The sequence below is a fragment of the Nymphaea colorata genome, chromosome 14, assembly GCF_008831285.2.
Source record: "Nymphaea colorata isolate Beijing-Zhang1983 chromosome 14, ASM883128v2, whole genome shotgun sequence".
NCBI classification, from domain to species: domain Eukaryota; kingdom Viridiplantae; phylum Streptophyta; class Magnoliopsida; order Nymphaeales; family Nymphaeaceae; genus Nymphaea; species Nymphaea colorata.
Genome location: NC_045151.1, coordinates 12,320,720 through 12,338,751, shown reverse-complemented (window position 1 = coordinate 12,338,751; position 18,032 = coordinate 12,320,720). Strand labels below are relative to the sequence as shown.

The window sequence follows — 18,032 nt, the reverse complement described above, 5'->3', positions numbered from 1 at the left end:
TCTGAGCTGATCTGTAGGTGAGATACTAAGCTGTGGTGACTGGGAGTAGGATTTGCAGTTGGAGCTCGGTATTTATAGAACAAACTTCGACGGGCTGTTCAGATGCTATGTACTTGATTTGAGGTTTTGAAAATGGTTGCAGGTTGGCCATCCTTCCCACTGGCCATTGCTTTATCTGCACGAAAGAGTTCGCTGTGGATGTCTAATATCATAAGGCAGTCCAACCACTCACCAAGCCAAGACATGCAGACTTATATACAACAAACAGTTGAGTAGTGCTCGATCACATTCTGATCAAATGCGGCGACGCCGTCTGACATATACTGCTCATGAACTCATGAACTCCTTCCCGGTAAGGAATATACAATTGTATATTCCAGGATAGCTGACGAAATCAAAATTTGATTAATTATATCGATTCAACCAAAACAAATTATATGAAATAACTAATATTCAATGCTCATGTATTTTGAAATTTCCTTCAGGCTTGATTCAAATGGGAATTGGATGACTAATACTCCCTGGTTATGTACTTGGACTTGTACGTGTATACATATCAAAACTAATAAAAACAAGTTGCTCCATTGTAAAAGGTACATTCTATTGCTAAAACCCTGTTGTCAAACAACCGCCGTCGTCAATAGTCCCTTTGTGATTGTTTTTACCTACACAAGAGAAAACCATCTGGCGACATATGTTGTCGGGCTGATTTCAATTCCTCAAGTAAAGAGCTTGTTTTTTTCTAGATGGTGATTGTTCTTGCAGTTTCCTTCAAGTAAAAAACTTGAAAAGCTTTGGAATATGAGTTGAAGCTGGAGCACTATGTGTTAACCCATTTTTCCTCCACAGGCAGATATGTAACCATTTGTATCTGCACTTCTGTGATTGTTCCTTTTTTTTTTTCAGATGTGAAGAAGAAGTTATGGATCATTTTGGGTCAAAATCAAGATATTCTTTTACCTAGATCTGTTTTGGTTGACATTTCGATCTGGATTTTATATTCAAAAATTTGAATTTTGGAGTAAAGTGAAATGCAACCAATCAATTTTGGTTCGCAATTTCAATCCAGAACCTAACCTGAGTCTCTAGCTTAGATCCAATAAAGTGTTATGGATCAAATTGGGGTCTATATCCAAAATGTTTAGACTCATACCCTCTTCCATCTAAACTGGATTTCAGTTCACGATCTAATCAAGTTTATTTTTCAGATCCAAATACATAATTAAGGATCAAATATGAGTCGGAATTTCTTTCTCTTGCGACTCAGGTCCATTTGGTTTAAAACGGGTCTAGAATAAAGATTTTGGAAGAGGATCTAAATCAAGTTAGTTTTGATAATGGGTTGTGATAACGACATCAGGATCTAAATGGTGGTGACAAGATCCAATAAAGGCAATATGGATCGGTCTTCAGGTATTTTTTGATACAGATCATGGATTTACAATTGGGATCCGTTTAGTTAAAAGATTGAATCCTTGATCCATAACATAGATTTAGATCTAGTATTGAGACTTGACATGCGGCATTAAGATTGAATTTGGATTGTTCAGATGTTGATTAGAGATTGAACTAAGTTGATCAAACAAAGTAAAATGGATAATGGTTGGGCCATGTGCGGTCTGAATCTACCTCAGATTCATTTAAGGACCAGTTCTCAAAATCAGATCTGGATAAAGGTTCTCCTACACCCATTCAGCAATCTGGATCCAATAAGGGATAATGGATCGGATTTGGATCTGAATTCAATTTTTTTGTCCTTCGCATTTATATCCATTTGGTGAAAAATCAAGGATGTTGGATTATTGTATGTCGATCCATGTTTGTTTTTTGATCCAGATATCCACCATTTTTTGGACACATGTTCGAATATGTTTATGGTCCATTCAGTTTAATTGAGTTTGAATCCTAAGGTTTGGATCTAAAATCTTTACAGTCCATACAATGCAGATGAACCAATACAGAGAAATCAATCCATTGCATTTTGGAATTGTTCTTGGTTCATCACAACTGGATTGTTTTAATTCATAAATTGGATCTTACAGTCTTTGAACAATTCATAAGGAATTGGAACTGGTTCAAGACATTTTAGGACTACATCAAAGTATAAATGATTTGGATTGGTATTGGCTCATATTCATATGTTAATGGATCCAATAAAGTAGAGTGGATCAATTTTTGAGTATTATTGATATGGATCCAGGCTATATGTTGTTTTATCTGGATTAAAGTTGGTCTTCCCATTTAGATTTTTGGGTAGAACCATGCGGACTTGCTCAAAGTGAATCCATAAAGTTAATAAATCGGATCCGATTATGTCTGGTGCTTGGATTTTGGATTTTAGAACTAAAGTTAAATGTTTATTTGGATCCAACTACCAAGGCAAATCCAGTAAGGTATCATGGATCAGCCTTAAGTCCAAATTTCAATTATTTTGCTGGATTTGGATAATGGATTCAGGATACTAACCAGCTTGTTCTGGCTCAGGTATCTCATTTAGATTTGATGATCCATTAAGGAATAGATCCAATTAAAGTAAGATCTGAGTCATACAGTTTTTGGGTCTAATGGAATCCAAAATCCATAAAGGTGCACTTTTACAAGGCCGCATATTCTGGCTCAGTCTTTTTAGAACTAATTTGTTCAGCTTTTATAGCATTTCTTGGTTTCATTGCCCAGCTCATGAAATTTTGGGAATGGCCCATGGCAGTCTCAAGTCGGTTTGTAAAGTCTTGGAATCGATTTAGATGATTTCAAATTGGTTCACATAGTATTGAAGCCAGTTTATACAGGTTTAAAACCAATCCAGTGGATTCTGAACCAGTTAACATGGTCTTGCTTTATGGATATTTGACTGATTCTGCTTCTTTTAAGGACAGGTTCATATGGTTGTTAAATTATTTTCGCTCATTATCTTTTGGTACACAAGGTTTGGAACATGTGCAGGACGTTTTAGACCAGGTCATCTGGGCATTGGATTTGGTCTATTTTTGACCATTCCATAAAGTTTTCAGGCTAATTCATCCTACTGAGAAAATGATTTGATCAATATATGACTTTTTTTTGAACTGATTCATTAAGATTGGTTTATGACACGCTTAAGTCAGTTCATAAGTTTTTGAACTGATTTTTTGTCAATTATGATGATACCATATGGATTAAGACCGGTTCATAAAATTTTCTACTGCTTTATTAATATCTTTGCCGGTTTACTGGTTTTGAACCATTCTGGGCCATTTTATGGAGTCATAAACCTGTTTGGACAGTATTTGAATTAGTTCATAAAATAAAGCATTGTTTTCATACAATGTTGCATTCGTTCATAAGGTACCAAACCATTTAAAGTTTTTATAACCAATTCATGAAAATTTAAGATTGGCTTCATACAACCAGTTTATATTTCAAAAACTTGTTTTTTGTTGTTTTCTAGCTGATTAATTGTAGAGAATTAGAATTGGTCATCCATTGATTGCAAAAAAAATTTGTTGCATTTACTGTGTCTATGCGATTTCTTTTAATATATAATGCCTACAATTGAGTTTTTTGTGCATGAATAAAGTATGATCCTGTGCGCAAGTTGACTATATTCAACATATTTGGTCATTCCATGCATATTTGTTTCATGACGTTGATCATACAAGTCGTGAAAGGTACGATTGACATGTGGTAATACCACCAAAGTGGTTGTCATGTGTTAATTATTTCTCATTATGAAATAACTTAATCCAAAAACTCTTCACAAACTTTTCTTATTATGAAATTTATAATTTTATCACTATTGTAGTAATAACATCTATATCCCTTTGAGTTTTTTATTATCAAAGAAAAATACATTGTACAATTTTTGAAAATAATTTACTGGTTATATAATTTAAAACATAACATTTAATCGAAGAACTCTTAGTTCGCAGTAATTAGGTTCCATAAAGTAGAGTTTCTGAAAAGGTGGTATATTATTTAAAACTTTGGATGACATCTCATTAATAAAATAAATTAATGCTAAAAAAACAATATTAGCCAAAAAAACTTTTAGGAACTTCTTTTGAGATTAAGAAAGTCCATGTAGTTTCTATAAAGTGCCATTGTTTTCTTTCAAAAATATCTTTTTGTTGTCAAGCTCTTGGACATAATTTTTGGTGAAGAATACCATTTTTTTTTTATAGAATTTTTGAAATATGTTGAAAGATATTCACCAATAGCACTGGTGGAACTAGAATGTTTGTGTGGGGGGCATTAATTGAGTAACTCCAAGCCTTTTAACTTATACATGTAAACAAAAAAAAAAATTAAAACAACAATGTCAAAATAAACATATCTTGTGAGGCTGGTGTGGGCAACTGTCCACATCAGCTCCCATGTGGCTCCGCCACTGAAAATGGAGTCTTTATGTAAAGTCATTATATTTGTTTCTGGTTGGTTCTTAACTGTTTGGTGAAATGTTTAAAAGCATAAGAAGGTTTCATATTTATGTATGTGAAGCTAATTGCAAACATGTATTTGTAATCATCCACAAGTATAACCTAGCAAGCAAATCCGCCTTTAGATGAAGCCGAAGTTGGCCCTCATACCTCTGAATGAATCAGTTCAAGAGGACATTGACTGATTTTTAACTATTTCCAAAAGGAAGAGACTTCATTTTTCTCAAAATGCATTCATTACAAGATCATGTTTTATTAAAAAATTTCTTTAGTGATAGAGTACATAATTTTTTTTTCAAATTTGAATGACTAAACCTTTGATACCACAAAATATATCTTCTTTTATGGTTGGATGACAAAAAGGTCTTGATAAATCCACAAAAGTCCAGCAATATGAGAAACTTATAGAAGATTGAGATTCAATCTATGGATGCAATTAAAATTTGGCATTTTAAAAACCTTTGCATTTTGAAAATTTTCAAAGTTTCCAATGCTTGAAACCTTCAATGAAGTTGATGTTGGAACAAAGTAAGAATAAAAATTGCCTTTGTTTGCAGCCAAACATGTTCCATTTCGGGGTCATATGGAATGAGACGCTGTAATAAAGCAACCAAGAAATCATACCTTGTGAGAAAGAAGTGACAGCTCCAGTTGTTGGGAGATTTTCCTTCAAGAATGGCTGGAGTGCTTTGGCAAGTTGAGTTAGTGACAGACCTTAAATAGAACTAGGTTACTCTAGACTTTTAACCATAACAACCCTTTTCACAAACTTTTTCAGTTTTGGACACCTTAGCTTTATGTGTACAAGTTTATGGCAATGAAACAAATTACTTTTCTATTGGTGTCTTAATTAATTTTCCCAATGCGAGGATGCGAGGAGGCCAATACAGTTTAACATTTCAGGTTTGGATACTGCAAAAATACTTTCAGTGTTCCCTTTACCATACATAAGTCTGTTTTCTTCTATTACCAGCTCAACGAGATCTTTATTGATAATTGATTCACTCAACTTATGAACAAGTAACCTCTTGACTATCTCAACTTTGGGCCTTAATCCCATGATAAATTAATACAATTTGTCTTCTTCAATTTGTTTTGGCGAAGTAGCATATCTTGAGGAATATTCCACTTTTGTTCAAACATTGATAACTCATCCCATCATAGAGAAAATTCTCCAAAATAGTCTTGAATAGATTTGTCTCCTTGTAGAAACTTAGAAATTTTGACTTGCACATCTGACTTATGTGCAAGGCTCCTTATTGCTTGGTACCAAGTTTGCAAACCTTGGAGGGAAGCATGGGATTACCACGTTTCGAAGAATGGTCTAAGGCGTGCCAGGTAAAATGATTCCTTTCCATTTGTGCTCATGAAGTAAATTGAGCCAAATTTTGCCACAAGAAATATGTTACTCGAAGGAGTTTATGGGTTATTAAGCCCAAAGCGAAACAGTCTTGGTTTTTCAACAACTGCATTATGTCCTAATATCCTGTTAAGGGAAATGTTGTGTGGCAGATCGGCAGAGGTGAGATAAGCTATTGGTATGGTAAATGGGGAGGTCATGTTCTGGCTGATGCCCTCCTAGAAGAAGAACTTTAATTCCTCCAAAAACCAAGAAAAATGACAATCTAGCAAATTTTAGAATCTGATCTCTTCCTTGTTCCTGAATTCAGCGTAGTTCTTTCTAGGCTTTACATGCCCAAACCTCAATTGGGAAGTGGTCTAGATGTACTTCATTATGCTGGGAGACCTGCCCTTGAAGCTAAGGTGAGAGATGCCTAGGAGGATACTAGAGAGAAGTGGCCTAAGGAAACTTGGAGGGAATTCATTTGGAATAAAGATGTTCATTCTCGTGGCCGTTGGTTCACTTATATTGCTATAAATAGTCGTCTCCTTAATCAAGACAAACAAAAGAAGAGGGAACTTTCTTTAGCAAATCGATGTCCTATTTGTACTGCTGCTGAGGAGTCAAATGAGCATGTATTGCTGGAATGCCGTCTTGCTAGGAAAATATGGAATTTGGTCTCTAAGAAATTTGGAAAGAAAATTTTGGGAGGAAGAAATATCATCGAGGAATTAAAGTGCTGGTACAGTTGTAGCTTCAAGAGAGGATGGGTAGCTTGTTGTTGGAGTATTTGCTTTCAAACTGTAATCAGGAGTATATGGAAGTGGAGAAACAAGCATTTTCATGGGAGAGATAGTGGATCCGTTGACACGATGTGCTCGCAGACATGGTTGGACTGTGTCAGTAGCTTTGCTGCCCTCCTTGATAGCCAGCCTGAGGAACTTTTGGAAATGCGGTTTTGGACCAGTTTCGGCATTCTTCCGGGCAAATGGCTAACCACTCATATTAACCATGGAATTATCCAAATTGCATCTATGGAAACTAATGGTGCTTGCTGGGTTGCGGTTTTGGTAAATGGAGCCAAAGATGTTTTTGACGTGAAAAATCATTTTTGTCGCAGATCAATATCTCCTTTCCCTTAGACAGAGATGTTAGCTTGGATGCTTCTTCACTTTGACTTCAATGGTTGCTCCATCATAAACATCGGTGCTAACAACAAGAAATGAAAATTCTGAGTTAGCTCTCTTATTGTAGGTACAGGGGGAAATAGGTCTGCTCCCCAAATCGTGGCTAACAAAGTTCAACTATTCCGCATCACAAACAAAAATCCAGATGTGCAAACTCTTTCTTTGCTGCCCTTAGTTTGAGGTTCAATGTTTTCTCTCGTGCAGGTTGCAGCAATTTTTGTTAGTTCCCACATAAATATTATTTTTTTTGGCACTGTTTGATTAATAAAATTTTTGGAGGACTCCTCCAGCAGGTTTGATGCGGATTTATGTGCCTTCATTGTTTGCATTTCCTTAAGAAATTTGCAGGCTATCAAAATTTCTATGCAGAGCCTAGACGACAAGTTGTGCCTATTAGTTGACCATTTTACTAATTTTGACTATATGTATATAGCCAACACTAATACATAATTTATATTATATAGTGTATCAGATTGTCTTGTTTAATTTAACACATATGTAGAAAGCATGGAAGACAATTAATCCAATAATCCATAACGGTCAAGTTCCATAATTCCATGACAACAAAATTTAAAGTTTTATAGCATTGAAAATTCATGAAACTGAAAATCAATACAGTTGAGATCTAGCTTCAAATGTTCATTTCAATTCATAGACTCTAACAAAAAAGCCTAGTGGTCTGAAGAAGAAGACTCAAGTCCATTATTTGAATTATTATTTGGTGATTAATTCCAGCCCAATTAAGGCCCAACACTTATATACCAAATCTTTGGAGTTCAAGATATATGATGCCATAAGCAGTACACCAATCAACTAATAAAATACAAAAAGTATCCAATTATATGAGTAAACGAACAACCAAAATATTAATTTCAAACAAATAAAGTATAACTTAAAGAATGGAATAAGCCAATAACAACTTAAAGTTACTAACATACTTGGCAAAATTATACTCCTCTATTGAATAGTTGTCGCCATACCAAATGGGTCTTCCATATTTTGATATGGTACCATTTGGTCATGTATCTTACTTTGATCCAAAGGAGATTCAACAAGATTGGAAGTACACGTGGACAGTTCATTTCATCGTTAGATTCAACATCGATGTAAACATAAAAGAGTGTTGGGTTTAACTATAGCCTTGCTTCATGCATAAGTCAATGTAATTGAGCCTCACATATTTGCCAATGATGTCCCATATAGGCTGATACATGGCTATATATTTTTCAAATTGGCCTATTTATTGATAAAAAAAATATTGTTACATTAAAATATGATATAGGGTAATAACTTCATCAATAAAAAAATAAAATTTCCGGAGCTTACCTTTGTTTGCTCATTTGCACGGTCTATTGCCATGTATATGTAACCCATTGGTAGCTTGTCATTGTTGTCAAGCGTGTGAAGTACTTGCACTAACATAATTATAACTCTTAGAACATTGTGCATACCCAACTCAAAAGAGTTTTCCAAAATGGTTCTTTCATACTTTTTATTTTACAAAATGTTAGCGAACTTGCTTTATGACCATTCATTTGAAGTATGACTCTTAAACCCTTTTTGCAGCTATGTAAATTTTCCAAAGTAAAAAAAAAAAGAAAAAAATCTCGTAGCAAATCTTGTCATTGTTGGGTTATATAAGTCTCTTTATATATGAGACCTCTAAAACAATGAAGATTGAGAAGAAAAATAATAACTCAAGAATATGAGCTAACCTCTTGCGTAAGAATCAACATGAGTTTTCCTTAGCTCATTTAATATGTTTTACAAGACATTACAACAGGCGAGGACAATTACAAACTATGGTAACAACATAATATGGTAACAACATAATGAAGACAATATTCAAGAAATTACAGTAGGATTTTAAATTTTAAAATTCCTTTCCTTAATTGTGCTTATCCTCCACCCGGCCATCTCTTCTTGCTATGTTAGGTTGATTCATCCACCTGGTGATCTCTCATTGACATATGGAGAATCTTTCACACACTCCCTCAAGCTGAGCATGGTAGGAACAATGCTCAGCTTGTCTCTAAATTCTTTGAATTAATGGATCCAAGAAGTTTTGTCTGTCCATCTGCTATTTGCTTGGATGATCTAATAAATTTAATTGAAATATTTCCTTTTGACACATGGTTTTGCACAAAGTGGAAATCAACTTCGATGTGCTTTGTGCAAGCATGAAAGACATGGTTTGCCACTAAGTATAATGCCCCTATATTGTCGCACCACAAGGTTGGGGTTTCAGTGCATGGGATTCTCAATTCTGTTAATAGAGATTTTAGCTACAAAAGTTCAGCAGCGGCATATGCGAGAGATTTATTCATTGCTTTTTAGATGCCCAATATATAATATTATCACCCAAGAATGTCACACATCCACCTGTTGATTTTCTATCTTTAATACTTCCAGCCCAATCCATGTCAGCAAATGTTGTCAAGTGATGACGATCTAATCTTCGAAAACATAATCCAAACTTACTCATGCCTTTATCTGATAATTCATTTTATAAGGCGCCAATGGCAGTCCAACGGTTGATGCATGTATTGACATGCTCGATTTACTGCAAACGCTACATCCGAACACGTGAGAGTGATATATTGTAATGTTCCCACCATGCTCCGACAGAGGGTAGGATGAGAGAATGGAGTGGTAGATCCTGAAACATGGCCAGCATGCATAGGAGTTTGGACCGGCTTAGCATTGGTCATTTTAGCTTTTTGTAAAATGTTTTGGAGATATGATTGTTGCTGAAGGACAGAATAGTTAGGTTTCCCAGTCACCTCTTTGCCGAGAAAGTATGATAAATCTCCCAAGTCTTTGACTAAAAAGGATGCTTGAAGTTTGGCGAGACTTTGATTTATGAGCTCAATGGATGATCCGGTGATAATAACATCATCAACATAAACTAAGATGTAAATCTTTTCACATCTTTTGCGAAAAATAAAAAGAGATGCAGCTGATTGAGATACCTGAAATCCAATGGCGCTGAGAAAGGTGCTAAGACATTCATACCATGCGCAAGGGGCCTACTTTAGCCCATAAAGAACCATATTTAGTTTGCATACATGAGATGGAAACTTTGGATCCTCAAACCCTTCTGGTTGGGTGATATAAACATCTTCATTGAGAATGCCATTTGGAAATGCATTATCAAAATCGAGCTGACGAAGAGGCTATGCGTGTTGCACAACAATGGTGAAAATGACTCAGATGGTAATGGGCTAACAGTGGGACTGAAATTCTCCAAATAATCCATCTCAGCTTCTTGTAAGAATCCTCGAGCAACTAGGTGTTCTTTGTACCTAGAAATGGAACCATTAGCATTTTGTTTAATTTTGTATATCCATTTAGTATCAATGATATTATTCTCTGGCCATCATGGCACTAGAATCCAAGTTTGATTCTTATGCAGCCATGTATTTCTTATTGCATAGCTTTAATCCAGTGAGTGATGGGGCTGGCCTCCTTGAATGTGACTGGTTCATGTTCTGAATCCATCTTTATTGGAGCAGAAAATGTCTTAGGTTTGAGAGAACCTGTCATAGAGCGGGTGATCATTTGATGTTAGTGAGTTGATGGTTGACTAGTAGTTGTGGTGGTGTCTTGTCTTTGGAGTCCACTTGTAGTTGACAGTTGAAGATCTGGATCAACAGTATTATGTGGTTCGAGTGAAGGAAGTTGTGATGCTGGATCATTTTCTGACTGAATCTGGATGGCCTCGGGCTGAACAACACTTGATGGAGGTTGCCACTCTATATTATTGAGTGTTGGAATAATGATGATCCCTGGATTTGAGTCTTTCATTGTATCTGGTCCTGCAAGAGTTGGATCTGCTGTATTACATGCATTAATAGTAGGGAAATGAAATTGATGTACCCATTTTTGTAAATCAGCCTCTTGGAAGGAAATGTCATGAGAGTTGTTGAGTTTCTAGAATGCTCATAAAAAATGACGTGATGAGAAATTAATACTCACCTTGATTTCGGATCTAGACACATATATCCCTTGTGTTGAATCCCATATCCAATAAAAATACGAGTGGTCTTTGGTTAAAACTTGGTATCATTACTCAACGTCAACAATGGATAGCACTTGGATCTAAAGCCCGAAGAAATCTATAGTTGGGAACTTGATTGATGATCATTTAAAAAGGTGATTTTTGATCTAGTTTTAGCGTGGGCAGCTGATTAATTATATAGACAGCCATTCAGAAAGCATGAACCCAAAATCAAAGTTGAACATCATAAAGCATACTTAACCCAGTTTCGACGACAGCCGATTCTTTCTTTCTACAATTCCAATTTGTTCGGGTGTATATGGGCATGAAAAACGGTGCATAATTCCTTGACTTTCCAATTCATTCTCAAAATTTTTATTGCAAAATTCCCCTCTATTGTTCAATTGAACTCCCAAACATCTATGTGAAGGAGATCTAGAGTCTTCGCAGCATGGAAAGAAGACAATGGAAAAGGCAAATTATGTGCCTTTTCGATAAGATAGTATTCACAAACCATTTTCGGAATAGGACTATTTATTGAAATATGATTGAGAGAATTAAGCAAAGACACTATGTTTGTAACCTCGGCATCTTTGCAGATTGGGCCGGATCAGGGTCCAGACCCAGACCCGATCTCCATCGCATGAAGTGGAGCCCGACGCCGACTCTCTCTCCCTTCATCTCTCACTGATTCATGCGACATAGAGAAGCAGGGGGTGAAAGAAGAGCAGCAGCAACGGAAGGGAGGTGACAGAGGTGAAGGGAGGCGACAGAGGTGAAGGGTGGTGACGCTTAGGTGGGCCCTCTTGACCTCCCTCTATCTCTTCTTTCTTCTTCTTCTTCTTCTTCTTCCTCACCCTTCACTGCACCTCTGACCTTCTTCCTCCCATGTTCCTTGCCCTCCTTCGCTACACTCTCGTCTCTCTACTGCCCGCCTCTCTCAGTCGCAGCATTCGATCTCGCCCTCTCATCCTTTTGCCTTCAGTCCCCCTCACCCTTGTTCTCCCTCATCGTCCCACACCCTCTGCCCATGCTCTCTCTACTCGAGTTCTCCTTGTCTCTTTTGTCTCCTCCTTTCCCTCTCCTCATTTTCTATTTATTTTCCCTTCTGACCTGAGTCTTTGCAACTCTCCCGCACTCTCTCTACCGCCAATCTCACTCTCACTGTTTTTCCCCTCCCCCTCAACCAAGCACTCTCCCTCTTTATTTTGGGTCTCCTTTCACTCACAATGTGTGTCTCCCTCAGCCGAACCAGCTTCCTCACTACCGGATGCCCTATTCTCACGGCAAACCTTTCTTTTGATCTCTCTTCCACTGATTCTCATCATATTTATTGCTGTTTGGTTGGATTTCAGTTAGGGAAGTCCGTTCCCCCTCTTACCAGCAATTAGGCCACGTTGTTGGCAATGGCAATGAGCAATCTTTGGTGTTGGCACTTAGTTGAACACTTGAGGTGGCTGTCGGGAGCACTACAATAGTTTGGACTCTAAGAGTGGGGTGAGCGAGGTCTTAAATTATTTAATATTTTCTGTTAGGGCATGTATAATTATTAATTGAGCATCTTAGACTTAAGATTTGATGAATTCGAATGCATGTTAGTGACGTTAATATTTTGGAAAAAGTCTAAGACTATTTTGAGAACGACGAGGATCTACGCATATAATTATATTTATAGCATGATCGGTTAATATTCGAAGCGACTAGGAAACATAGTAGAGATTTGATGCAGTTAAGAAGATTTAGGACCGTTTTAGGGAACTCATGGCGTATGCTATTGTTGATATGCATATCGTGTTGATTGTTGGGAAAGAGTATATATGTTGGGAAGACGCCTCAACTAAGAAAGCAAATGAGAACCATATCAGTGATTGGTTCAATCGAAAGCTTAGAACTTAAATCGTTTGGTCACAACCTTAAAGAGTTGGGAAGAGACTTATCGGAGGGCTTTATGGGCCGATACTATCCGTTGGCACCCTCTTGAGGTGATGACCTACACTTCAATGATTCTATTTCATACTTGTGTAGATTGTAAAGCAATGCGAGTAGGCAACTTATCGCTTGATTATATTTTCAGGTACATTGGGCACTTCAAGGAAGACCTTGAGCGACATGATTCGAAGCTCGAGGCATTTTGGCGACACATGATAGACGTGACAACATTCCAGGCAAATCCTCGCCTGATGTCAACTTTAGAATGTGTCCTTCAGAATCATTGGATCCTATGATTGTGTTGCGATTGAGTGAATGTATACATGTGATTGAATGATGATGTCATTGGTTTTGTTTTTAAAATTGCTACACAATTGCATGTGCATGCTAGTTATGATAACTGTTTATGACAGATGAGGTGGGGTATCGAGTCGAGTATCTCCTCGACCCTGATTGTGCATCAGAAAGCATCCTATAATAATAATTGCGTAGGACAACTACGAGCCAATCACGGATGGAGACTACTATCTGTGGTTTGGCTAAGTTTTGGAAGATGTAATTGATGTGTTTGATTAATGTGAATGTTGTAATATGTTTTGTATACATTGTTGTGGGATGATGCAAATGAATGAAATTGAAGAATAGATGTACCCGTAAAGTTATGATGACTAGTAAGAATGTTGACTATATGTGTTGCACTCATGTGGAGGCGTTTGGAGACGTGGGTGCATTTGTAAAGTGCACCAACCTCATGTGCTAGCCGGTGATTTTGTGAATGTTCTATCATAATGATAAGTAACAAACATTAATAGATGTGAGGCCAGTAGGTTATAGCAATGTGTTTGGGAGATGTCCCGCCCTCGCCATTGGTCTCGCTTGCTCGGAGCACAGGCGGTGCAGGGCCCCAGGATATCGTTGCGTTATGTGTTTGGAGCGTTGGGCTCCCGCCTTCTCAACGTGGCATCCTAGGGAAGGTTGAGTAACTCTCCTTAGAAATCACATATCCATGGATGAGTGCTCTACCATTAAACAGATCCGTATCGTTTCGAGCCACCACGGGGGTTGTCTCCCAACTGTAGGTCACCTGTGGTGTGCACGTGCCTGTGTTTGCACCTACGGGGACTATCAATTCACTAAAGCTAATGTAAATGAAAAGAATATGAATGAAGTGTATGTGAATTAAGTGAATATGCATAAAGTGAATGTGATTATTAAATGTGTTAATTGTGGTCATTGAGTGGTCTTTATATGTCGTGGTATATGTGAGGGGCTTCCAAGACAAGTCATGTGACTCCATGCTCCTATCAAGACATGATAGTGTTTTGTTATCATATTTGTTATATCTCAAATTTGAGCTCTTACCCTAGAAGGTTAGAGATTTATCTGGTATGTTTTGCCATACCATGAAAGCTAAGCCTTTTGTTGTTTCATTTTTCAGGTTTGGCGGACCCAGGGCACCTGGCTGATCAGATGGCTCTACTCACATCCTAGTGGGGAGGTTTTGGATCTATCGTAGTGTCGGCGCGTCATATCTTGTTTTTGTTAGGTATCAATGTTGTAGTTTTGGGGGCATTTTTTGTCATATGTGATATTAAGAAATGTGAAATAATTTTGTATGAATGGAATTTATTATGTAATGGAAAGTTTGCCGCATTGTCTTTGATTTGCATAGATACTTTCTTTTTTAATCGTTGTGTCATCGCACCTCCATGTTTTATGTTTTAACAAAGAAAAGAAAAAAATTATTTGAGGGTCAAAGGATTGGGGTGTGATAGCTTTGGTATTAGAGTTACGGAAAACCCCACTATGGATGTGAGTTATAGCCTATTTATGAAGCCGTGTTGCCTAGGTACATGCTACTTGATAGAACTTTTATTGTAGTTTTGATGTTACAATGCTATATATGTATAGGATGTGATTGATGTTTTGAGATATTGTGATGTTGCACCTTTGTGATTTGACTCAAAAGAGTTGGCATAAACCTTGTAGTGAGAATGACGGTTCTTGTTTATACAGATGGAGTACCAACGTAGGGGTAAGAAGCGAGTGGGGCCAGCTACAGAGACACATAGAGAGCCCAGTTTTTCCCATTCAGATGCGCATACACTATTGGATGATAGTACATCAAGGCAACCATTCGCCCAGACTAGTGTGAGTGTTCAAACCCACCCAATGCAGACCCCACGTGTGGATCAGCAGACTATACTGTTGATGACCTTGCAAACGCTGACCTCGCTAATATAGTTGATGGTCAGTAATCAGAGGAGTCATGCATTCCCCACATGAGACACCACTGCACCACCTAAGGAGAAGGCGACTTCGGTGTCATTCAAGTAGTTTATGTCAATGCAGCCGCTTGTCTTTACTGGAGATAACAACCCAAATGCGGCAGAGGAATAGATTGAAGAGGTTGAGCACATCTTTGAGCTTCTCAAGATGCCAGAAGGAGATAAAGTTAACTATGACTCGTATTTGTTGAAAGGTGATGCCAAATAGTGGTGGCATTCGACTCGTGAGATTTGGTTTGCAGGCCAACAGTCGATCTCATGGAAGCACTTCTGGGATTCGTTCTTTAACACTTACTTCCCAGCACATGCCAGAAACAAAAAGATGCAGGAATTCCTTGAGTTGCAATAAAACCATATGAACTTGGAAGAGTATGTAACTAAATATTGACACTTAGAGGTGTATTGCCCAAACCTCTATAAAATAGATGAAGCCAGAGCAGACAAGTTTGTACATGGTTTGCGCAACGGGCTACAAAGCAAGGTGATATCCAGCAAACCTCACAATTTCGATTTGGACAAGACAGTCACTATGGCTAGACGCATGGAAGAAAATTGGGCTAGGACTCAGAAGGACCATCACAAGATGACAAGCCAGCACACACATAATGGACGGATGCAGGCCAGACACCACAACTTTGCAGGCAGGGCAAAACCTTATGAGAAGCATGTTGATAGAGCATTCAGGCAGAACAAGCCTAACCACAATGACTCCACACAAGGGGCAGTGACTACTCCGACTCTACCGAGGTGTCCTACTTGCTCACGTGTGCACCTTGGGAAGCCGTGCTATCAAGAAACTGAAGCATGTTTACATTGTGGAAGAATGAGACACTTCATCAAAGATTACCCATCAATGCAAGTAAAAGAGTTGAAGAAGCCAGAGGCCGGTCCTTCTAGTGGTCAAAAAATGGCTGGACATGTCTATGCAACTATCGTGGAGGAGCTTCAGGCACACGATCTTATTGATGGTACATTACTTATTGGTTCACACATTGCTAGTGTGTTGTTTGATGCAGGGGCGATTCATTCTTTCATATCTAGTTGGTTTGCTACTTCATTAGAAGTGTCGGCTAAGACGATGTCGTATATCTTAAAAGTGGTCAGCCCTATGCATGCACAAGACTTGTGTAGCCAGTACCTACCTAATGTAGACGTGGAGATCTATCAACATCATTTACTGCACAATTGGTGATCATAAGTCCCAGTGGGTTCGATGTTATTCTTGGCATGGATTGACTATATACTCATTATGCTAATATAGATTACAGAAAGAAGCAGATACAATTGTTGACTCATGAGATGCAACTAGTGGAATTTCAAGCTCAAAAAGTCAGTCAAACTAATAAGATAATGGTTTCTGCACTAAAGGCTAAATGGTTATTAGAAAAGGGAAGTGTTGCATTCTTGGTCAACGTGTTGACCAGTGAGACTAAGCCAGTGAAGTTAAAGGATGTTGCCATTGTGAGTGAGTACCCCAATGTGTTCCCTAAAGAGCTACCGAGTTTCGCTCTAACACGAGAGGTTGAGTTCAAGATAGAGTTATTACCTGAGACAACTCCTATTTCTAAGGCACCATACTGTATGGCACCATCCGAGTTAAAAGAACTGAAGAAGCAATTACATGAACTCTTAGATAAGGGCTTCATTCGACTTAATGTGTCACCTTGGAGAACACATGTATTGTTTGTTAAGAAGAAGGATGGAACGATGCGTTTGTGCATAGATTACCACATGTTTAATCAAGTCACCATCAAGAATAAGTATCTACTTCCTATAAATGAATACTTGCTTGATCATATCAAGAATGTAAAAGTATTCACCAAAATTAATATGGGGATAGGTTATCATCAACTTTTGATACAGGAGGAAGATGTTGCTAAGACGGCCTTTCATACTCGATATGGGCACTACGAATTCAAGGTCATGCCATTCGGAATGACCGATGCTCCCACAACATTTATGGATCTCATGAATCAGATTTTTGAAGACTACTTGGATCAGTTTTTTATTGTTTTTGTGGATGATATTTTGGTGTATTTAGATAGTGAGGTGGAGCACAAAGATCACTTAAGGAGAATGTTGGGTATTTTCCATAAGCAAAAGTTATATGCTAAGTACTCAAAATGTGAATTTTAGCTACAGAAGTAAACTTCCTTGGTCATGCGATATCAAAAGATGGAGTTTCCATAGATCTGGCTAAGGTGTCAGCAGTATAGGACTAGAGGACACCACACAACGTAACTGAGGTTAGAAGCTTTTTGAGATTGGTAGGATATTATCATATGTTTATACAAGTCTTTTTGAAAATATCTACGTGCATGACTAAGCTATTAAGAAAAGGAGAGAAGTTTGTTTGGAATGAGGAGTGCGATAAGAGCTTCAAAACTTTAAAGGATAAGCTTACCACCGCTCCTATTTTTATGCTTCCATCAGGTCATTCTGGATTTGTGGTGTACACCGATGCATCGGGAATCAGTTATGATTGTGTATTGATGCAACATGGTCTTGTAGTGGCTTATGCTTCAAGACAATTGAAGACACATGAGAAGCACTACCCCACTAATGATTTGGAATTGAGAGCGGTAGTGTTCGCACTAAAGATTTGAAGACACTATCTCTATGGGGTAATATTTGAAGTGTTTACAGACCACAAGTCATTGAAGTACATATTCTCCCAAAAGGATCTCAATCTGAGGCAAAGAAGATGGATTGAATACTTAAGGGGCCGTTTGATGGATTGGAAACCTGGAATTGGAAAAATATTTCTGGAAATAAGTTTCCTGAAATAAAGAAATGAGAAAATCATTCTGATTCTCATTTTGATGTGTGTGTGATGACTGAGAAATAAATTTTCATAACATTATTTCATAG

General features: G+C 37.6%; 1 protein-coding gene across 1 annotated transcript in view; it reads right to left on the bottom strand.

Moving 5' to 3' along the window:
- The window catches only part of LOC116267632 (protein PELPK2-like), a 33,253-nt gene that overhangs the window by 796 nt on the left and 14,425 nt on the right, over positions 1-18,032 (bottom strand). The gene's annotated exons all lie outside the window — the stretch shown is intronic.